The following is a 6,720-nucleotide window of genomic DNA, read 5'->3' as shown; positions in this document are numbered from 1 at the left end:
AAAAAAAAAAAAAAAAAAAGCACAAAGATGGGCACATTCTTTAAGAAGCTGGTGTTGATAGGATCAAAATGGGAGTGTTTTCCTTCAACACTACTGGATTGATGAAAGCTTCCTTTTTTAGAATTATCTAAGGAGAACTCCAGGATCTTTGCTTTTCTATATATTTGCCAATGCTGTATCCTGCTTTGAATCTTGAAGGAAATTTGATCCACACAGAGTACAGTCCTCCTGAGAAACCTCTTTGTCTCTCTAAATATCAATTCATGTATTAATTTCCAGTTAGTCTGAGCATTCAGGAGGAGGAGTTTCCCTTCTTGGTTGGTTTCTCGGATTTGCTAACCGCAATAGGATTGGAGACCTCCACGGAAGAGTATACCCATATTTCTCTTACTGAGATGATTTGGTATCAGTTCAGAGAAAACAATCGTCTTTCCCTGCTTCTATTTCTGTATTTTCTATATTTTTGTGCTCTTTGCAATCTCTCCTTGGCTTCAGAAGCATTGCTATTGCTAAAGCCCTCAAAACTACTGCCTTTGTGGTTCAGGATTTCTGTTGTGTGAAGAATGTTCTCTGATCCTTCTGTTGCTATGTTTGGTGTAGTATTCTCCTTGGCTATAACGGAAATGAGAGCCAGGGATGATCATTGAGAACAGGAGTCTCTTCTCCTTCGGCGGCGCGGGACTGGTGGTGAACAGTTCAGCTGATGATCTTCCCGGTGTGAGGTGGCAGCAGAGTGAGCATGCAGTAACAAGAAGGCGGGCCATCCTGAGCATGTGCATATGCGGACCTGTTTACCACGTTGTGGCAGCCATCTTGTTCAGCTCTCGTTGCTGAGCCCATCAGCCTAGTTCTTTCCAAGGTCAAAGGTTTTTTAGGAACAGAGGAAGGAAGCTAAGAGTATCAGGCTATGTACTGATTGCATTATTTTATTCAATTACAAGAACCATGTGCAGAAGGCATAGTTCTTATTCCCATTTTACAAATAAAGGTAACGCAAAGAAGAGATTGAAGAGCAAAGAGCTGTGCACCAAAAGTTGGATTTGACTCCAGACCCCATATTCCTTGGAGCTTCCCCACCTCCCCTCAGTGAGTGAGGCCCGGAACTGATCTGTTGATAAGCTTCAGGCACCCATTTACCTGGCGCTTGCTGACATAATTGAGCTTACAGACAAGTCCTGGCTCAAGTTTCTAGTTTCTAGTTTCCGTGGCTGAGCCTTTCCACTGAGACCCAGTTTTCTTGGCTGGGCCCTGCTACTCTGGCTCTTCCTTCACAGTCCTCTGCAAGGGCCAGAACGGGGCCCTTAGGTCCCAGCTACTCATGGTTTCTAAAGGCTACTGACTTAGATCTATCACTACTGCCATCAGATATAATGCCATACATATACATAGTGACCAAGTTCACGTTTGCCCCACGCATTGATAAGACCAAGAGTTTTCTGAGAAAGAGGTTTTTACACCTCATCATCTCTGTAGGTGCTGGACAGAGTATGCTTAGTGTGCAATTTTATCTTCAAGTCCTCCAGTTCCATATCCAACCAGACTGGCATGCCTAAGCACTTCCCATGTGGAGAGGGTAGAGCTACCACCTGAAGGAACAGACTCCTGACTGCCCCCTATCCCAGCCTGGCCTCTTAGCTCTAGTGTCAGTCTGCTACGTGGACCAGAGTTGGCACACATCACAGCTGGGTCTGCCTGAGTTATGCCACCAGAAACGATTCTCAGACTATTTTCATAGGTCCCACCCTTAAAATGGGGTGAACCTCTTAATTTAAATATGAACCTCTTAATTTAAATATTAACCTCTTCATTTCCCATTAGAGATATTATATAGCCAGAATATACTGCAACCAGATATACTGTAGCAGGAATGTAAAGGTTTTAAAAGACGTTTTTCCCTCTAAGGCTGCTTCTCTATCTTTAATTATTCAGATGAGAAATTAGGATCATGGCCCTGAATTGGGAGTCAAATGTGTGGGTTATTCTAGATTTTGCCACAGCCTTATTTGAGTTTTGATTTCCTCTATAAAATGTGTGAATAAGTGAGTCGTCCTGTAATTGCAAGCTATGTAGTTGAGACATACTGTTGTGTTGTCAAAGGTTTGCATTATGTTAGAAAAAATGACTTGTAAATTAAATGTCATTAAAACATCCAGAAAGATTCTCAATGTCAAGAAATAGACTGGAGATGGCTTTTAAGGGCCCCTCAAGCATTGACAGTTTTGAAATCAGTGTTTCTCAAAGTGTGGTCTCCAAACTAGCAGCATCAGCACGGCTTGCAAATGGAAATGCAAATTCTCATGCCTCATCCCAGACCTACTGAATCAGAAACTCTGAGGGTGGGGCCCCCTAATAGAACATGCCCTCCAGGTGATTCTGATATATGCTTAAGTTTGAGAACCACTAGTCTATCAGGCTTTTAATCATCTCTATTATTTCATTCCTGAGGAACAATATGAGGCCATACTGGTCTTGATTCAGATCATTGGTTCAGGCATATATACCCAGCACACAATTGTCATTCTTGTAAAAAGAAAGTCAACATCAATGGGAATAACAGGAAAGGCTGAATATTTTTTTCTCTCTCTGAAATGGCTTTTCTGTCACCTACATTACAAGGCAGCAATCTTCATTTGTGCTTGACTTAACCTTCATTGAGAGTGATGTGGTGTAATGCTTGGGGGAAATATCATTGGTTTACTTAGCAGAAAGGTAGGGACGTACTCTCCCTTTATGAATAAATGTTTTTCCCACAAGAATTTTATATTGGGAGTCAATCTTACTATTAAAGAAATGGGCAAATCTAATCCTTTTCTTAAAATGTACTGAGTAAGAACCTGCATCAAACTAGATAAAATATAATTTCTGTTCTTTCTTGTATATACTGTCATATAGTGTGTGAATCTGTTTTGCTTGGGGAGGAGTAATGAAAAATGATAGAGCAAAGGGTGAGGAATAATGACTGATAGGGCTAGAATTGCTAAACCTTGGTCCAGGTGAACTGTATTCATCCCTGGTGTTGTTTAGGATACTGAGCTTCATGGAAGGCAAGTGACGTGTTCCAAATGCCTGAGCCCCTTTATGCAAGAAGGTGTTTGTGTTCTGCATCAGTTTCCGTAAGGGCTAAGTTGAATAATACAGGCAACTAAGTCTGGCGACTACAGGGAAGCAAGTTTTCTGTTTTTAAACACTAATTTTGTTATACACAAGAACGAGGCCTCTTTGTCTGTAAACCCAAATGCAGTTATGAAGCAAGGCTTACTGTGGGATTATAAACCTCAAAGCGAACAGACCCATAGTCCCTCAAGCAAATACATGTATTTCTTAATTCTCTTGTAAAAATTTTAATTAAATTCCTCTTCTAGGATTATAAAATGGACATGTATCCACCACAACTAGCGAAATAATACAAAGAAAATTAATTTAGCATTCACCACGCCTACCAGGCAGTCAGCTTTAATAGTCTGATGTGGTTACTTCTACACCTTTCTTCTTGCACACATTAACACATACAAGCGTAGAGGCTGTCAAATGCCACTTCCCCAATTGTCTCAATACAACCCGAGACTGGTGCAGTGGATCATGCCTGTAATCCCAGCATTTTGGGAGGCCAAGGCAGGTGGATCACTTGAGGTAAAAAGTTCAAGACCAGCCTGGCCAGCATGGTGAAACCCCCATCTCTCCTAAAAATACAAAAATTAGCCAGGCATGTTGGTGCACGCCTGTAATCCCAGCTACTTGAGAGGCTGAGACACAAGAATTGCTCAAACCCAGGATGCAGAGGTTGCAGTGAGCTGAGATCACACCACTGCACTCCAGCCTTGGCAACACAGTGAGACTCCATCTCAACAACAACAACAAAAAATAACATATAACCTGATAATAAGATTAAGTTGAATTTATTGTTTGCTGTGGTAAGGGAGGCCACCACCTTGATGGAGTCTGGTAGTTTCTTTGAAGGAGGTCAAGATAAGATTTTATTGAAATTTAAAGTGTGTCAATACAGAGATTTGCTAGGGCAGGTCATTATATAGTTTAAAATTTGTGGAAATAGCAAGGTGAGAATTTTGAGAATAACTTGCCTAAGTAAGAGTCTCCTGGAATAGTATAATAAAGACAATGGAATAGGAAAGTAATTTTAATGTAGCCAGTAAACTTTGTGAGGGTAGATGGCTTTAGCTCTCAGCTCGACTTTAAGGATGTTTCAGGGTTTTATTCTTTTTTTTTTTTTTAGGTGCTATACTATTCTCTGCAACTTGCCTTTTTTGCTTAACAGTACATTGAGTATTTTCCTCCAAGTCAACAGATAGAGATTGAATTCACTGTTTTTTTTTTTCTCTATTATAAAGAATACTTTAACTTTTTAATTATAAAATGGATTGTAGAAAAGGTGGAAAGTAAGAAAAGTACAAAGAAAAAAATTTACTCATAATATTATCACTCAGAATCACTCATATTACTACTCAGAGAGAAAAGATTGAAAGAAAAGTACAAAGGAAAAAAATAATATTACCACTCAGAGAGAATCACTGGGGACTTCCAGTTTTGGGTACAGCTTGTATGGAACTTGGAAGTTAGCTCTCACATACAAGTACAACCAGAAAAAAGCTGAATGAACTGAAAATTAACAACTCTTGTGAGATTTATCAAAGAACTGAGTTCACAGAGCAAACCACTGCCCCCAAAGCAGAAAAGACAGTCAGGCAGTATATTAGTCCATTCCTGCAGTGCTCTGAAGAACCACCTGGAACGGGGTAATTTATAAAGAAAAGGGGCTGAAATTGGCTCACCATTTCACAGGCTGTACAGGAAGCATGACTGAGAAGGCCTCAGGAAACGTATAATCATGGTGGACGGTGAAGGGGAAACAGGCACATCTTACATGGCAGAAACAGTAGGAAGAGAGCAAAGGGGAAGGTGCTACCTTCCCATATTCTTTTAAACAACCAGATCCTGTGAGAACTCACTATCATGAGAACAGCAAGGGAGAAATCTGCCCCCATGATTCAATCACCTCCCACCAGGGTTCTCCTTCAAAATTGGGAATTATAATTTGACATGAGATTTGGGCAGGGAAACAAATCCAAACCATATAAATCCACCCCAACCCCTCCCAAATCTCATGTCCTCCTCACATTGCAAAATATAATCCTCATTTCTCAACAGTCCCTCAAAGTCTTAATTCATTTCAGCATTAACTCAAAAGTCCACAGTCCAAAGTCTCTCTAAGACAAGTAAAATAAAAAACAAGTTAGTTACTTCCAAGATACAGTGGAGGTACAGGCATTGGCTTAATACTCCCATTCCAAATAGGAGAAATTGGCCAAAACAAAGGGGTTACAGGACCCAGGGATTACATGCAAATCCAAAACCCAGCAGGATAGTCATTAAATCTTAAGCTCCAAAATAATTTTGTTTGACTTCATGTCTTATATCCAGGCCACACCAATACAAGAGATGGGCTCTTAAGGCCTTGGGCAGCCCCGCCCCTGTGGCTCTGTAGTACTCAGCTCCCATGGCTGCTCTCAGGTGCTGCCATTGAGTACCTGTGGCTTTTCCAGGTGCACAGTTCAAGTTGTCTGTGGGTCTACCATTCTGGGGTCTGGAGAACGGTTGCCCTCTTCTCACAGCTCCACTAGCCAGTGCCCCAGTGGGGACTCTAAGTGGGGGTTCCAACCCCACATTTCCCCTCTGCACTGCCCTAGTAGAGGTTGTCCATAAGGGCTCTACTCCTGCAGCAAACTTCTGCCTGAACATCCAGACATTTTCATATATCCTCTGAAATCTATGCAGAGGCTCCCAAGCCTCAACTCTTGCCCTCTGTGTACCTGCAGGCTTAATACCACATGAAAGCCACCAAGGCTTATGACTTGCACCCTCTAGAGCACCAGTCTGAGACACATCTGGGGCCCTTTTAGCCATGGCTGGAGCTGGAGCAGCTGGGATGTAGGCAGCAGTGTCCTGAGATGGGGCAGGGTATCAGGGCCCTGGGCCTGGCCCATGAAATCATTCTTCCCTTCTAGGCCTCTTGGCCTGTGATGGGAGGGGCTGCCACAAAGGTCTCTGAAATGCCTTCAAGCATTTTCTCCATTGTCTTGGCTGTTAACATTCAGCTCCTCTTTACTTATGCAAATTTCTGCAGCTGACTTGAATTCCTCCCCAGAAAATGGGTTTTTCTTTTCTACCACATGGTCCCACTGAAGCAGAAGAGACAGTTTAGAAAACTTTTCTAAACTTTTATGCTCTGCTTCCCTTTTAAGTTCCAGTTTCAGATCATCTCTTTGTACACACATATGCACATGTGCTGTTAGAAGCAGCCAAGCTACTTCTTGAATGCCTTGCTGCTTAGAAATGTCTTCTGCCAGATACCCTAAATCATCTCTCTCAAGTTCAAAGTTCCACAAATCCCCAGATCAGGGGCACACTGCCACTAGTCTTTTTGCTAAAGCGTAGCAAGAGTGACCTTTACTTCAGTTCCCAGTGTGTTCCTCATCTTCACTGGAGACAACCTCAGCCTGGACTTCATTGTCCATATCACTATTAGCATTTTTGTTTCAACAATTTAACAAGTCTCTAGGAAGTTCGAATACTTTTCTTCATCTTCCTGTCTCCTTCTGAGCCCTCTGAGCTGTTCCAACATCTGTCCATTACCCAGTTCCAAGGTCGCTTGCACATTTTCATGTATCTTTATATTAATACCCCACTCTCTGTGCCAATTTTCTG

The sequence above is a fragment of the Rhinopithecus bieti genome, unplaced genomic scaffold (assembly GCF_001698545.2).
Source record: "Rhinopithecus bieti isolate Rb0 unplaced genomic scaffold, ASM169854v2 scaffold_641, whole genome shotgun sequence".
Classification (NCBI taxonomy): domain Eukaryota; kingdom Metazoa; phylum Chordata; class Mammalia; order Primates; family Cercopithecidae; genus Rhinopithecus; species Rhinopithecus bieti.
This window is presented reverse-complemented; position numbering follows the sequence as displayed.